Source organism: Camelus bactrianus, chromosome 35 (genome assembly GCF_048773025.1).
Source record: "Camelus bactrianus isolate YW-2024 breed Bactrian camel chromosome 35, ASM4877302v1, whole genome shotgun sequence".
Lineage (NCBI taxonomy): Eukaryota > Metazoa > Chordata > Mammalia > Artiodactyla > Camelidae > Camelus > Camelus bactrianus.
The window spans coordinates 11674075-11691312 of record NC_133573.1 but is presented as its reverse complement, the minus strand read 5'-3'; the positions used below and the strand labels follow the sequence as shown (position 1 = coordinate 11691312).

Genomic DNA, 17238 nt, shown 5'->3' with positions numbered 1-17238 from the left:
TGATGGCCTATTTCCCTTTCTCTATGCTATTACAGCTTCATACATTTTTCATACATTTACTGTCATTTTGAGGGATGTTCAAAGGGAAAGAGGAAAAAAATGTTCTATTTACTTTAAAAAGAACTTCACACTTATTTTATATGAGGGTGATGATTAATTTTATGTGTCAAGTTGACTGGACAACCAGGCATCCAGATATTTGGTCAAACGTTATTCTGGGTGTGTATCTGAGAGTATTTCTAGATGAGATTAACATTTGAATCAGAAGACTGAGTAAACCTGTTTGCCTTCCCCAATGTGGGTGAGCCTCATTCAATTGGTTGAAAGCCTGAATAGAACAAAAAGTCAGAGGAAGGGACAATGCATCCTTCCTTCCTGCCTGTCTTCACTGGGACATGGGGCTACTCCTGCCTTCAGACTCAGACTTCGACTCAGACTGGGACTTAAACCTTTGCTTCCGCTTCTCAGGCCTCTGGACTAGGACCACATGCCATTGGCTTTCCTGGGTCTTCAGCTTGCTGACTGCAGATCTTGTGACTTCTCAGCCTCCGTAATCACGTGAGCCAATTCCTTATGACAAATCTCTGTAGATTTCTCTGTATAACCTTAATACAATGAGCAGCCTCTTTTATATGCTCTCTGGTTATCCCACCCTTAGGAAGTTTTTTAAACAAATATATGTTGGATTAGTATTTATTTCTACTGCAGTTTGCTTTTTCTTTCTTTTTTTTTTCTTCTCACATTTTGAGTTCTAGTCTATCTTTTAGTATGACTGAGATAATTTTGATTTTTTGAAGAGTCCACTCATCACATAAACTCTTCTGAGACAGTCAGAAACCTGCTTTGCACTTCAGCCCTGGCCAAGGCATCACTCTCCAATATCTCACATTAATTTCTTTTTCCCATATTATTCTGTACTCAAGACCCTTTGGGTTTCATATAGTAATTTAGGCTCCTGCTCCAAGGAGTCTCCTCTGCTCATTTTATACACATTCCCACTATAAGACTCAGTGGTCAACAATGGTGTTCATATCTCCATGAATACTGAGTATTCTGTCACTCAGATTAATTGATTTGCTGGTGTTTATGTAGCCAGTAAATGGCAGAACTTGGACAGTTGCATTTAGTTCAAGCAATATTTGTAAACGTCTATGTGCCTGATGTTTACAACGCTCCTGGGGTAGAGGTAAATCCAATATAGCTCCTTACTTAAAAAAATGTGTGTTATAGAGCTATGGCTTTCAAACCTTTTTGATTATGATTTATCATTAGAAATACAGTTTATCTAATGACCTTGTTCACACATACATATGGATAATTAAAGCAAAAATTTGAGAAAACTGTTTAACTTTCTTCATGCAATGTAATTGGATATTTGCCTATTCTGGTCTATTTATTTAACTTAAAGCACCAGGTCATAATATGCTATATTGACTTTATAGGTCCTGAGCAACCATTAAAACAGTTTAAAAAAATAATTTCAGATACTAGGGAACATAATGAGAATCATTTTTAAATCCAAATTGAGAACCTTTCTTACAGATTATGTGATGGTACTTATTTTTAGCTTGGACTCATTGCCTACACCTTAGGCATTTGCATTTACATATTAATTTATCAGCCTCTTAGATACTGACTGGATGAAACACAAATAAGGTAAATTTTGATGGAAATAATCCTTGAATGATAAGAGGAAGGAAAGTGTTGGAGCGGAAGGGATGACAAACCTAGCCAAGGATGGTTGGGTTCATGGGGGTGGTGGTCCAGAGAATTACCTAAACTAGTCATTAAAGTAAAGAATAATCTGAAGACCGCTAACAGAATTAGGGGAGCTTGGAGGGTGGATCAAATCTAGTGGATAGAATCATAGAAAGTATTTTGTTTCTTCCATCACTCAGCTCAGGGGTTATTTCCTCCAAAAGAAAAGAAAAAAAAGAAAAAGCTTTTCTTGTGGCCCTTGAAGGCTCACAGCATCCTGGGCTTGCCTCCATCGATCCCTTATATCATATTGATATGATGTTTTGGGGTCTTGAGAGCAGGGAGTGGCTTCTTCTTTGAATCCTAGCATCCAGCTGAGTGCCTGGCACATTGCAGGGCTCACGTATGTGTCCCCTGGACATCCCTAAATCTGTTTCCTCCACTGAAAAACAAAGCCAGGCTGCCTGCTCTGCAAGGACCCTTGCAGTCCTAACGGTCTGTGACTTCGACAGATCTGAAGCAGCCCAGGGCACTCTGCTTCATAACAAAACCCCACATTTTCGCTGTGGTTGGCTCAAGATTATGAGTTAAGACAAGAATGACCTGTGCCTGCTTTACGCCTGCCCCTGCCCTGGCAGAATAAGCCACCCATGCGCTGGCTGATAAGAACACTTGAGAGCCTAATGCAGCAGCGCCCGCAGCAGAGCGGAGATTCCAGCCTCCACCTCCCACATGACTGCTGCTGCTCTCCAGCCTGCAGCTTCCTCCAGGGCTCTGGATTGGCCCACAGAGCGACCGAGGGTGGGAGGGAGCCTCTGTATAATCCTCAGAGAAAAAGGCAGTCCCAGATAGTTTTGAAGTTTTCAGAGAATTTGCTCTGCTGATAAGAATTTGTGCTCAAAGCTGAGGAGCTAAACCACCTGCCAAAATGTGCAAAGGACTTGCAGCCTTGCCCCACTCGTGCCTGGAAAGGTGAGAAAAGTTGTTTTGGCTTACCAGATGGAGGAGTAGAGGATCTTTGCTTAGGGGAGGATACCCCAAGGCAGTACAAGGTCACTGGAGTTTGTGGTGAGACTGGTGAACAGGTGCTCAGTGGTAGACTGGAGATTGTCTCCTCTTTGCTGACAACAAAGAGGTTTTGAAAGATCTGAGCTAGGAGACGAATACAATGTGAGATGCACCATACATCATTGAATGCGTCATTTCCTCTGAGGAGATGCTATTTTATAGGTGCTTGTTCCGAGTCAGAGCTGTATGGTTAAGAACAACACCAAATTGCTGGGATTTGAATTTTGGCTCCACTATTACTCTTTGCGTGGTATGGGGCAATTTATTCTGTATCTCAGTTTTCTTATCTGTAGAATGGATCTACTGAGAGTATCTATCTCACTAGCTGGTTATGAGGATTGAATGAATTACTGTATGTGAAAAGCCCAGAACACTGTCTGGCACATGTTAGAACTATATAAATGTTAACCTTTATTAATGTCCATGGTGCAGAAGAGGACAGCCCAGGTTTGCAATGAGGCGGAGAGGATTTCTCATTGTTCTTTGTATCTTGATCTCATCAGATAGAAGTAGCTGGACTGCTAGACAGAAGATAGCCCTTGAGAGATAGAGGTTATTTATTAGCTAACATTATTTCTCAGACACGGGGGAACACCTTTGAGGCTCTGTGGCTGTCCTTGGACTAGACAATATTCTGGAGGGAATCCTAAGTATATACTCCAAGTAAACAGAACAAGAACAAATATCTGACTTGTTAGAAAATGTAACCCAACAACCCTACCTGATGCAGAGAGGTAGGGATATTTATCATCTTCCTGTTTCTTAAGAATGACTCTGATAAATTTTGTTTGATTCAACATTATTTAAAGGAAATTCAGGTGATCTTTGTACAGTCTAACTTCACTCCTAAAGCCATGGGTGATGTTTGCCTCAGAAGATTGTTTTGTTCAGTAGATCTGTTCTCCTGTCTCTTACAAGCTCAGGTTTTCATTTTGATGACTTTGACCCTAGAAATAATCTGAAAAAGATTTTTAGAGAGATATAGCAAAGGAATTTGTCTCTAACAATACTGTCTGGTGACTGGAAATAAAGCCTGCTCTCACTTCCTGCTGTCAAAAGCACAGATTATTTTTACAAGATGCATGCAAGATAAAGTAGTAGGACTTAAGTAATGGGAGTGAGATTGTAACCAGACAGATGATACTGGCCATTGGACCAACCTTGGGGAGGAAGGCAGGTTTCAGTGCTGAATACAATTTATTGCTATCAGCCTGTGCCTCCCTCCAAAGGAAGCCTGAGAAATGAAGCGAACATAGGGAGATGAAAGGAACTTCCTTGAACATGACACAATACATAATTCATTCTTTTTCCATTTTTGCAACTCTGAGAATTGCAGAATTGATTTTTATAACAATTTTGATGCATGCCTTTAGCTCCCTTATTGTTTGAAATTATGTACTTTCATGTAATGAATAAACCTCACCTCATTAATTGTTGAACGATTGAGTCTAGAATGATTGTAACATCAGTCTATCAGTCATTTTGTGATCCTGTGGCATTTCATGGTTAATCAATAAATGTTTGTTGAAAGTTTGGCATTGTTACTAATGTTGTCCTATGTGTTCTTGTAAACATGCATAATGTCTGCTGAGACACATGGATGGAACATTTCTTTCATTGATTGCTATTACTGTTTTATATCTAATTCTCTACCAACATTGATATTAAATCACTTTACAAATTTTTTAATGCACAGTAAATTCTTCTGCTCCAGGGTGTTCACAAGGAGTATTATAGAGTGGCCAAAGAGCAAGCTTATTGCCTTAACCCTTTAATTTACTAACATATGGTAGAATCCTGCAATAACTGAGTTATTCATGATTTTTCACTGTTTCACGTAGAGTCATATTTCCAATTACAACACTGGCTGAAATGAGTGTTTTGGAGAAATGGAATTGTGGAGCTGGGGAGCTGTTAGCACGCACTCATGGAAAGAACCTAATATTGTCTATTCTAAGGGGAAAATGATACTTGGATGCATCCTTCCAAATCTACCTTCCTTGGCTCTACTCATAATGGGAAACGAACTAGTTAAGGAGTAAGGGGCAGACGTAGTTTTGTCATTATCTAATTTGTGTTCATGAGCAAGTTATTTCACTTTCCTGAGATTTTATTTTCATATTTGGTAAGCAGAAGTTGGATTAGGTATTCGCTAACATCCTAATTATAACATAGTTTAAATAAAGTGAGATGCACTTGGTTTTAGTGTCTAGCAAGAGACGCCATTTTCCCTAAATTTTAAAAATTTTCCTAATTTATTTCTCTCTAAAAGTTTGGGAATTAATTAATGAAAAATCATCAAGAATTCAACCCTGTCTTGAAATCATGGCTGTGGCAGAAGCAACCTACTCTGTAATTCTAATACAGACTTACAAGAAAGCAACACTTAACTTCACGCAAAGGGAGCTTTAGAAAATAGTTCTTTCTTAATGTTTAAGGAAACATTAAGCCAGAATCAACTTTGATGTACTTGTAGAAACTCTTTTTTCTTTCTTTATTTGGATTTTAAAGATTATTGCTCATTACAACTCAAAGTTGACCTCACATATTTATATATTTTTAAAGAGACCAATAATCCAAACAGTAAATGGCCACCACTCCACAATTTTCACCCTCTGGCATATTGAAACTTAGGCTCTGTGGGTGGGAATCTTAGAGAGTCAATGGAAAGAGAAAGAGTTGAATTAATTGAAAATCTTACTTTTTGCCAGTGATTTTCAACTTTGAATTTTAGGCTTCTCTTAAAAAATTGTTTTATTTTGAATCTCTTAACTTTCTCTGAGCAGGTTCAATTTTTAAGCTAAATAACATAGCTCTTTGGAAGAAGATGGAAGCATTCTGAAATAAAACATGTTATTATTATGATTCCCTAAAAATTGTCACCATTATGTAAAGCAACCAGTGTGATGATGATTATTTTTGTCCATAGACTAGTCCTGACACCAAGTTTACAGTCTCTACTGAACTAAAAAGTGGAGTAAAGGAGGAATGAAGGCAATTCCTGACAAAGATTTTTCCCTGAGCTGTTGGTCAAGTGTCACAAACGCTTTACTTCTATACGTGTCCGACATACATCTGATTTCTGTTTAACATTATGAAGGCTGCCGGGGGTGGAATGTGTTTAATCCACGGTTCACTCAGGGGCTTTGGGCCATCTCAAGTGTGTGGCAACACTGGGAGTTTCAGGAGCTATAGAATAAATGGGGAAGGTGGTGTTTTGTTATTTATGATTATTTTGCTAAACATTCAACTTCCCCCCATCTTCTCTAATATATATGAGTCTAAGTGTGGACAATTTAGGGTAGAAAGGCACCTAATAACCAGGGCCACTAATCAACTCATCCCCCAAGGTTGTTAAACACTCAGAAGCACCAAACAGAGCAGGTCAAAGCTGCAGAGTCCACAGGATTAAGTAAATACAGCTTTCTCCCAAAGGCATGAGCACATCCTTAGGCCAATTATAGAGAAAAGATAAGCACCTAGTGAACTAAAGACTGCAGTAATGAACTCAAATGAATGACAAATGAGTCAGGATGGACACAGAATCACTGAAGAAGCCTAAAGAGGCAGTGGCAGAGCCTCCAGGAGGGTTTGGGAATCATGCTTTCTGGAACAAGTGTGAATCTGAAGCTTGCTACTGCTGATAGGAGTCTTGTGACATAACTGCAACTATTTCAGTGAAACTCTGTAATCTTAAGAAAGTGAGTAAACTATGGAACAAAACGAGGAGCGGTGTCACTAAGGAAAACTTTGTTTCAATTTTTACTGATGAATCAATTTCCATTGTTTCTCTGGATTGCCTTTCAAACCTCCAAGCTTGTTTTAGGCATAAGGATAAAAGACCTTTCAGGGAAATTTCAGTTCAGGTAGGGAGATAAATGGGAGAAAGGTAGCCCTCTGTGTTGAGATTTCCTTTGGAAGAATAAATGCACCGAGTATTAAGAAGCACAGAAGTGGGGGCAGCTGGGCTGGAGGCTCACAGAGCTTTCGGTAGTCAGGGAAGACTGCAAGAAGTCACAGGGGATGACACATAAGGTTTATGAGCTAAGCCTGAATGGACCAAAGAGTGGGTCGGGTCTAAATAGGAAAAGGAGAGAGAAGGCAGGCATACCAAGCCAAGGGGCAAGTCTGCACGTGCAAAGACACGGAGATGAGACGGCCCAGGGAGTCTGGCTGATGTTCTGACATCTTCGTGCAATCCGTATTCTCTCTCCCATGCAAGCAGGCGAGGAGGGAACTTTGAATTTCCAATCACAGTTAACCTCCTGTGCAGCATGTCCTGGATATTGTTTCCTTGGAACTTGTCCAGTTCCAGTGCCCCTCTGTTCCTGGCTCTAAAAATTGAAAAGATTTGTTCATGAAAAAGATTTTCCCCCTTATGCCTAAATAATTCAATTACTAAAAAGACAATCTGTACTTGGCATGTAGTAGACACTTAAGACAATCTGTCCTTGACACATTGTAGGCACTTAATTAGTGTTTTGTCAAAAGAATGCGCAAATAAATGTATAGCAAGTAAGAGACAGACCTGCTTCCAGGCTGACCTGGTGCTTTCTCTGCTTCCAAAAGGACTGGGAAATAGCTGAGTTTTTTTATGAGGCTACAAAGGGATAGAGTGTATGTTGCTAAATAATGAGGGATTCCTACTGGGGGAGAGTGGGAGTGGGGTTAGGAGAGGAAGAAAGGTGGAGAACCTCCAGCATCTCTATAGTTTCATCAGGAAAACTTTGTTAAAGAGGTGAGTCTCTTTTTGCTTCTAATGATAGCCTTTAGCTATTGGCACACCTCATGAAATTGTGTGGCTTCAGCTATTTCTCATGCAGTTTACTGCCACAGTTCCTGTAATGAATTATTTTTTGTATTCTAACTATTGCCTTTTTCTATTCTTTTTTGTTTGTTTTGTTAATTTAGTTCTCTCTTACCTCAGGGGCATAAGTTCCTTGAGGGCAGGAAGGAAAGGTGAAGCTGGAACACAGACACGCCTGACCTTGGGGATGTGGTGACCTTGACCGCCTTCACACTTTGTCACATATTTCTCACAGTGGCCCATGCATGCCCTTCTGAATGCTGCCCATCCTTTGACTTAACAATGAAAAGAGTTTTCTTCCTTGGGGCTAGAATAAGAGTGAATCAAGGTTTCTAGGACTTCACATAACCAATTTTTATCTGCCAGTTGAGTAGATTCTGGAGTGCTGACCACTCTTGAAGTCACATGAAGACTGCCTCTGACTGCATGAATCCATTTCACACACATATATGCACAGCAATGGCAATTTCCAACTAGGATGAGGATGTAGAACTTGCCTCTAGACCAGGCATTAGAAATTGGGTCTTTCCTGGTAAATCTGCAGGTGTGATCAGCCTAATCAGATAACGCATGCATCCCCAACACAGCTAATGCACACGTGACTTCAGGCTTGATCACCTGGACCACAGAGCTCCTGGAAAGTCCAGACAGGGTATTCCTTTGCAAAGCATTCTATTCAGTTACTATGCCAAGATAAAGTAGCTTGGCCTGATATTTTTTCTCCTTCAAAAAAAAAAAAAAAAAACTTCAGGGTTGAAAGGATTCAGTTACACAGTCTTTGAATGCTTTTGGACTGTAGGTACCTAAAAATTACATTGGCTTTATGAAGAGTAAGTGAGGCTGACACAGGAAAAACAGATGTGGGGTGTGAGGAGGGCCATGTCCCAGCCTTTGGTTGAGCCCCTGGGACGTGCCCCGCCAAGTGTGGGTCCTTGGCTTCATGCAGGAAAGAATTCAAGAGCGAGCCACAGTTGAGTAAAGGTAGATTTATTTAGAGAGATACATTGAAAGCCAAGAGAAAGGCCATGAGGTGAGGGGGTTGGGTGCTCAGGTTAGAGTAAAAGCAGGTACACACTCCATAGGCAGAGTGTGGGCCGTCTCCGAAGCGGGAGAGAGGCCAGGAGGGGCAGTGTTGCCCACTTTTATGGGCTTTGGTAGCTTCATATGCAAATAAGTGGAAAGACCAGTTTAACTAGCCGGGGGGAGGGGCTGGGATTCCCAGGAAGCTGGCCATTTCCCACTCTGACCTTCTGCGGCTAGCCTTGGGACTGCCATGGCGCCTGTGGGCATGTTATTCACCATGTTAATGTATTACAATGGGCGTAAAATGAAGTTCAAGGTCTACTAGAAGTTAAATCTCCCATCATCTTAAGCCTCAAGGCCTCCTGGGGGTTGATGTTAATTGTGTAGCATTCCTTGAATGGCTGTGCCCTGCCCCCTTCCTGTCTCAAGGCTAAGACCGTTATTCAATATTCTACATATTTTTGTTTCTTTTTTCCCAACTGCTTTCCCAGACACTTCTCAAAACAATACCTAGGCCATCTAGGAAAAAACTATCACTCAGATCCTTAAACTATACATTCTAGAAAGATGTTGGAACTATCATAGTAGAGTCAGAGGAAGAGACAAAGCATGAAGTGAAAATACGTGGAAAATGTGGAGTGCTCTGTGTATTGTTCATGACTGGTAGTGAAGTGTGCGGAGCTGTTTTTGTCAAGCTACTACTTTTTGACATTTGTGTGTGTGTGTGTGTGTATAGGCCATCTATTTCTTGATGAAGGACTTATCTGTGGGGATACAGGAAGTTTAGAAAGAATTGAGATGTTTCATTAAAAAGTTATTTGTTGTATTTTTGCGACTTATTTTAAGTAATAGTTTACAAGAGATACCTGGGTCAACAGGACCATGGGACCAAATGACCAGTGCACTTTGGGACAAGGTCAACAGTGCAGGTCACACTGAAGACTTTCCCAGAAGAGCCCGTCCACTCTCTGAGGGTCTGGTGTTTTCTGGATGACAAGCTTCCAGAGTCCTGGACTCTGTTTCTGAATCCCCCAAGTCCAAAACATGTGTGTCATTTGAACACACACGTGCATGCACCTGCACATGTGCTTACACACACCCATACATCTGCACATGTGCACACACACATGCACTTGATATTTTTTAATGACTTGGAAAAAAGACGGAATGTTTGTTAAAATCAGAGATCCGTGCAGACAGATTGAAAGTGTCTGAGCCTGCTAGGAGGAAGCAATTTTTCTTTCATAAAGATGAATATAGATCGATGTGGATTTTTTTTTCTCCCTTCATGGTTTGAATTTTACACTTTCTCCTTTAGCTAGCAACAGTGAAGGAAAAAAAAAAAACTTTCTGTAAGTTGAGATTTTTTTCAAAATTCTAATTTGACAGTTCAAAAGCCTTAAATTTTTTTTTCAAATTGCCTTCTTTTATCTTCCAGATCTTCTAAGAATAGCTTAACCTATTCTTGTCTCACTTCCTGGCTCAGACAAGGCCCTGATGCTTGCAATTAGGCTGAAATGTGAGTGCAGATGGCTGGACTGCAACCGAGGGAAAGGGATATGTGACTTTCTTTAGTTGCTTATGGAACATATTTTTTTAAAGGGACATCAGCTTAAGAGCATGAAAAAGACAAGAATCACATAAACAATTGACCACTGTGGCGGTGTGGAATTGAGTGCCCAGCTCAATTTTGATCACATACAGATGAACGATGAAAGTCTAGTGACTCAAATTCATAGCTTCTGCCCCTTGAAATGGGATGTCATTTTTTTTTTCCTCTTCTCTCATATGACCAGTTTAAAATCATAGACTGAGAATAGGATCAGAGCCACGGAACAATTTCTTCTCTTGCAGCTGACAAAACAAGTCCAGACTCCTTGGTGGCTTGTCCAAGATCACACAGCTGGTTAGAGCTGAAGCTAATTCAAGGTCTCTGGACTTACATATCACCTTCATTTTATTTTATCTGATGAACTTTAACTTATGAATTTTGTGCATCTTCACTGTTAAAATATTTCTTCTTCCATAGACACCATCTTTCAGAAGGTTTTGATTAGGAAACAAACTGTAGTCTTTAAGAAAATGATTTGTTAAAAGTTTCTACTTACCAGATGCACACAGCTGCCAATTACATTATCTGAACAGCATGAAATAGGTGATTTTGCATAGTAGTTAAAAGCCTAGGAGCTGAAGTGACATTAGGTTTGAAATTGTCATTTACTGGGTAATTTGGGGCAGATTAAGTAAATTCTCTGTGACTCAGTTTTCTCATCTGCAAGATGGGGGTAGCATTTATACCTCCCTCAGGATTGTTATGAACACTAAATAGGGTTATGCATTATATGTGTTGAGTAAACCATTTAATTAGCTGGGGACTGAGTGCTTTCTCTAAGTGTGTGATTTTTCTTAGTTATCTTCATGTTGGGAGACCTTGCAGCCAAGTCTCAGAATGGAGCCAGAACAAGGAACTGGAAAGCTTCCAAAACTGTCTTCTTCTCCATGCAGAGGTAAACAGGAGGTATGGGGATGGGACTCAAATGGAACAGCCCATTGCAAAGGACGATAGAAAGCAAATGAGTCAACTAGATGACAGGAAGCAGGAGAGAAAGGGGATCACAGATAGCTCCTCTGAGCCTGGGGGTTGATAGAATAAATGGACTGTTGACATAATTTGTTTGCTCGGAGGTGATACTCTTTTTAGGAGTAGGTGATGGGTTTATTTCTCTGAGCTAAGACCACCTCTTTAGGAATTCTTAGAAGATGTCAAGTCAAAACCCATTATCTTGACTTTCCCAAAAGTTATATTGTTGCTAAATTAATTTTATTTAAAAAAAAAAAAAAAAAACCACTATCTACCACATGCAAAGCTCCAGGGAGTAACCCTAGGTAGCTCTCCCATAGGACACTTGTCTGATTTGAGTTTTGGGGCTAGGAGAAAAGGAGCAAGATTAGAAAAAAAAAAAAAAAATAGCTGGCCCAGGTGGGGAATTCAGAAAACTAAATGTTGAAATACAGGCCATTCCGTAAAGGTGAAAAGAATTAAGATTAACTGTTCACTGAAAATAGAAAAGTAGAATGGGGATGAGAAAACAGTCCGACTGCTGTTAAGTTTATTTTCGATAGTGAACCAAGTCTGAAAAACAGAAGCCAAGAGAGGGTGCATTTGTTTCTTGTTGCCGCTGTAACAACTGCCGGAAGCCTAGTGACTTAAAACAATGCAAATTTATTCTCATACAGCTCTGGACAGCAGACGTCTAGAACGGATCCTCGGGTTGCTGGGGTTCCTCCTGCAGGGTCTAGGGAAGAAGCCTAATGTCTGGAAGCCTCCTGAATTCCTTAGCTCATGGCCCCATCCTTGATCTTCCAAATCAGCAGCGTAGCACCTTCCAGCATCTCCCACTCTGCTTCCGCTGGCACATTGCTTTCAGACTCTGGCCCTCTTGCCTTTTTCTTACAAGGATCCCTGTGATGATATTGGGCCCCCACAGATAATCCAGAATAATCTCTTCAGCTAAAGATCCTTAACTGTATCACACCTGCAGAATCCTCTTTGCCACACAGGACAACATAGCCACCTGTCCCAGGAACTAGGACATGGACATCTTGGACCTACCACCAAGGAAGATGTGGGAAATGTTAACTTCTGCCATGTGACCCAGCCCCCCCTTTCCTTCTGTGCCTGTTTCTATGCCTTGCAGACCATCCTTCTTATCATTGTAAGTGAAAATTTCTCAGGTTGCTGGCTACGTCTCAAGAGTTTAACGAGATACTTTTCCCATAGACGACATTGTTCTTCCCTTCTTCTTTCTGTGGGATGTCCCTAGCACTCTCTCTGGCCTTGCTTCCCCAAGTTCTCAGGTCTTTTTATCTCTTATTGTGTTTCATAGCTGATGGTCTCCTATTGGCTGTGACTTGCATCCGTAATACGTAAAATTACATTTGCGTTTGTCTAAGATTGCTGTGTCTTCAGTCTAGAGGAGAGAGCTCAGCTCAAAGACTGCTGCTTTGCATCATTCTTGCAGCAAGCAGCCAGGTGACCTTCTGCTTGGTTCTTGGACCCTGTCCCTACCCTGAGCGCAGACTTCTAGCTTTGTAACTCCTATCCCAATAGCCACACAATTCAGTGAATCCCTGTAGACCAAGTCTCGATGTAAGGGCCACAGGTCAGAATTCATTGCTTGTTGGGAGAAAAATGGGGGAATGTTCTAAGAATGCTGGTGAGGATTTTCTAAGATTATGACCCTGTTACCTATGCATGGATCTTGAAAGCCTCTTTGGAATTTTTGAAAACATATTAGGAAGATGGGAACTTCCATATTAAACTTTGGGAAGGATCCCTGGGGCACTGAGAGAAAGACAGGAAGACAGCACCTGCTTTGGGATCCAAACCAATACCTTTTGCTCCTCTACCACACAGGATTTCAGCCAAATTCCACCCCCAAATATCAACCCTTCTGAAAAGCTTTCTTTCTCCCTCAAGGAGAAGCTAGCGCTTCATCCCTTGAACTCTCAGAATTTTTTCATCTTCTTTGTGCTTCGTACCACTTCTTAACGTACTTTCCTCAGACTCCACTTTGGTTAGGTATTTGACATTATCTAATTTGATTTTTGTCCTAACCCTGCAAGGTAGATGTTACCAGCATCACTATTTTGCCAGTGAAGAAGCACAAATAAGTTAAATGTCTGGCCCAAGGTCAGACTGTACCCTCCCCGTGCCTGGGTTCTGGTGTGCCAATTTCAAACCTGGGTCTCATTCATACAACTTCCTCAAGATCACCCAGCAAACTAGTGACTGAGTTGAAAATAGGGTTTAGTCAAGGGTAAATGTTACTCTGTTTACTGTCTCTCCCCTGAGATTCCTTCCTACTGATATATTCTATGTTGAGTTTATCATTGTTTTTTTTTTCTGTAAATCAGCTAGACACTTGCCTTCATTGGCCCAGGATTTTCTGTCAGGAGATCATCACCACCACCACCACCACCACCAACCCTGTTATTTGTGGAGTGGATGCTCAGTGTGCTAGGCATTAATGTAAGTGCTTCCCATGGAATAGCCCATTTCATCATTCTAAGAACCTTCTGAGGTAAGTGCCATCATTATCTCCATTTTACAGACGAGAAAACTGAAGCCAGGCAGGGTTTCAAAACTTGGCAAAAGTCACACGTGTAGTAAGATGAATATGCTCAGTTTGACTTCAGTATCCATGCCCTTAACCACTGTGCTATACTGTCTATTGCTTTTTAGGAAAAATTGCTTAGTTTGGGCATTAACCAGATTTTCTAGGGGAGAGCTCAGTGTTCCACATCATTTTCTCTCTAGGAACAGCCTTTTGACCTCTACCCTAGTTGCTTTGCAAACTCTTCCAATTATATAACCTGAGACAGGGGTTTTGCCACAGTTAGGAGTTGGACATTTTCTCTGCCAAGTGCAGGGGGAGAGACTGAACACAATCCAGCATGTTGCTTGTGACTGTAATAATGGGCTCAAGACCTGGAAAGCATCTTGTGAAATCATCGGGACAAATCTCGGAGTCATATGACTTAGCTGTTATCCAAAACAGCTGGTTTTGTCTTTTCTTGATGAATTTTCTTCAGCCATGGAAAGTTTGCCACATTGAGTTCACTGTTTCCATGGTTTCATCACAACAGGGTTAGTAAGTTCTCCTGAACACTTCCTGAATTTTGGGGGAGAAGGGGGTTTTTTTTCACACTGCTAGGTGGCTGGCTTTTGAACAAACTTTAAATAGATACATCATTTCTTATATCTTTCTAGTCTGAAGCTTCACAGTGCCTTGAAGTCATTCCAGAAACCCTTGCTTGGGTCTGGGTATCGGCTTGGGTGAAGCTGGGAGCTCGGGGGTTAAGAGTAAAGTCTCATTATGAGTACCATATAACTGTCTCCCTCTGTGGTCCTGCCACCTCCCTGGAGTCCTGCAAAGGTGTGTGTGGCAGGGGAGAGTGGGTGTTGATTAATTAGAGAACCTTAAACCACAGTCCTCTGCTCTTGCCTCAGTGATTCTCTCTTCTCCCTTTTTTTTTTTTCCCTGCCTCTTCCTTTACCACTCATCAAAAGCAGTTCTCTCTGGGAACAAGCCAGCATATCTCCGCAGTGAGTTTAGGGTTTTGGAAAACAAAGGTCAGAAATGGGATACTATCGTCAATCAATACCTGCTTTTGGTCTTACCACGCAACTAACTGCCTCAGAGCTAAGAAAGCACAAATGCCTAGCGACCTTCTTGAAAATTAGAAGGAAAACAGTAAGGAGAGGAAAACATGAATTGACATCTCAATAAATTAATATTTTATACATTATTATTGTTATTGTTACTATTACTATTATTATTATTATTATTTTACAGAGTTGCCTCAGATCACCTGTTTTCTGCCCGTGTTCCATGAGGAGTAACCTCTTGCCCATGGAAGGAGTCCTTGCATCTAGATTCAGGGACTGTGTGCTTAAAATGAAACCGCTGTGACTTCACACGGTCTTCCATACTTGGAAATATCAGGGATGTGGGAAGCGAGAGTGTTTCTCCCCCAGGTAACTGAGGAAGAGGAGGCAGCATCAGGGAGGGCCAGGCTCTATCCACCTGCCCACGTCCGGCCTGCATTTCACGGACTGGGAGCAAACAGAGTGCTGCAGAGATAGATGTGCCTCTGTGTGCATCGGGGCCTCTCTTTTTCCATCACTGCTTTGCAACCCAGTACCTTCCTGGCTTTTACCATGTAGCTTTCCTTCTTTCCCAGCATTGAGTCACCAGAAATTGCTTCTGAGTTTTCCTAATTCTCTCACTTCAGGATCTTGTGATTTCACCAGGAGAGCAGTGTTTAAGGCATAGAATGCATTCATCCAATGAAGAGAAAATGAGCTTAACACATCAAATGTTAATATCCCAGAAGTTAAGGGAAACTTCTGCAAACTGTAACAGTAGGTGGTAGAAGCTGGGTAGCGGTGATGATGGTGATGAGGGTGGCGATGATGATGGTCACTGTGTACTACACGTTATTTATGCGCCAGGCACTAACTTTTACATGCACCATCTCACGCACTCCTCACAGAAATTTTCACAGCAGGCACTAATGTTATCCTCATTTTGCAGATGATGGAACTGAGGCCAAGAGACATTATCTAACTTGCATAAGATCCCACAGATAGTAAGTGGCTATTGAAAACTAGTCTAAATCAATAAATCCATGCCTAACTCTTAGGTTATTTTTGGTAGATAACTGTAGCTATTAATGGATAGTGGTGGGTGATGGTTAGTAATCGCTCCACGACTTCACGTCCAGCGTATGAAAGCAAGACCACTGTACATATAATGAAAGCCAACTGTACCATATTTATTTAGGCAAATAGTTGTTGACAAGCTGGTGCAAAATATTAATACAGCTGGTTCTGTGATCTCAGTAAAGGCCTAATGCTTTGTGCTTTGACTATAACTTGTAAGAAAGTTTCACTCGGTCATTAATATTCTGAGGTGCGATTCTGATACCCTTGTAGTTGGTATCAGGCAATAAGAAATCTCCAAATCAAGGCCTGGGATCAAGCCACAGGAGCCATCCAAGAGCTAATTACATTTTTATAACTTTTCTATGGAATGGGTGTGTCTCCAGTATTGTAACTGGAGGAAACCTGTTACTTAATGAACAAACCCACACGTCAAACCTCATTTCTAACACGCTCTGCTAATTGGCAAAGTGTCTGGTGTTGCTCTCTGTGCAGACAGCAGGGACACATACGGCAGCCATCTCTGGAGTGTGGCCTTTTTTAAAAAGCCTGCTGACCACCACCGGTATTAGGGCAAATATCTGAAGCTAACTCTTCCACAGTGTCACCCTGCAGCGATTACAAACCAGCTAGAATTTTTTGTTTCATTGTTTGGATTCCTTATTTTGTGTTTGTCTTGGCCCAACTGGAATATAAACTCCATGAGAGGAATTTGCCTTCTTGTTTCACTGGATTTCAAAACCTATGATAGTCTATGGCACATGGTGAGCGTTTAAGAAATATACTTTTAATTTGTTGAATAAATAAGTGGGCAAGAGGAGATGCTGCCAAGGCTGGTGTTTTCTATCTCAGCTGCCATCTTGTGAAGTTGAGGCATCTTGGAGACGGGATTCCCTGGTCTTTGACTGCAGTTTGCCTGTGAGGGGCCCTGATGGGGAGTTAAGCCGGGGCAGTTGAGGTAGGAGCTTGAACATAAGAATGAAGATAGCTGTTATTAGGAGAACTTACGTAAAGGAGAGGTTAGAAGATAAAGGGTTGGAAGGATTTAATAAGTGCGTCTTCTGTGCGTGTGTTTGACACAACTGACATTGTAATTCTACATTGTTTGGCCATCTTACAGTCTGACATGGCTTGTTATTTAATTAATGACTAACATGAGTGAAAGCCTTAAGGCACCACCAGGGAATGACTCAACTGTGTTTGGAAAGAGCTGTCATTTCTGGAGTTACAGTTTAATACATTAATAATAATAATAATAAAAATAATAATAATAATATCAAATATTCTTTAGAATTTTCTTCATCTATCATTTGGACCACTGAGGAGTATTTCATAGAATCATTTTCCAGAATGTATCATATATTAAGTTATGTCAGGTAAAAAAAAATGCGTACTTTAACATGGTATCACACAG

At 41.0% G+C, this 17238-nt stretch overlaps 1 pseudogene; it reads left to right on the top strand.

Moving 5' to 3' along the window:
- The first annotated feature begins 203 nt into the window (after nucleotides 1–203).
- Nucleotides 204–17238, top strand: part of LOC105071820 (regulator of G-protein signaling 5-like) — a 43493-nt pseudogene continuing 26458 nt past the window's right edge.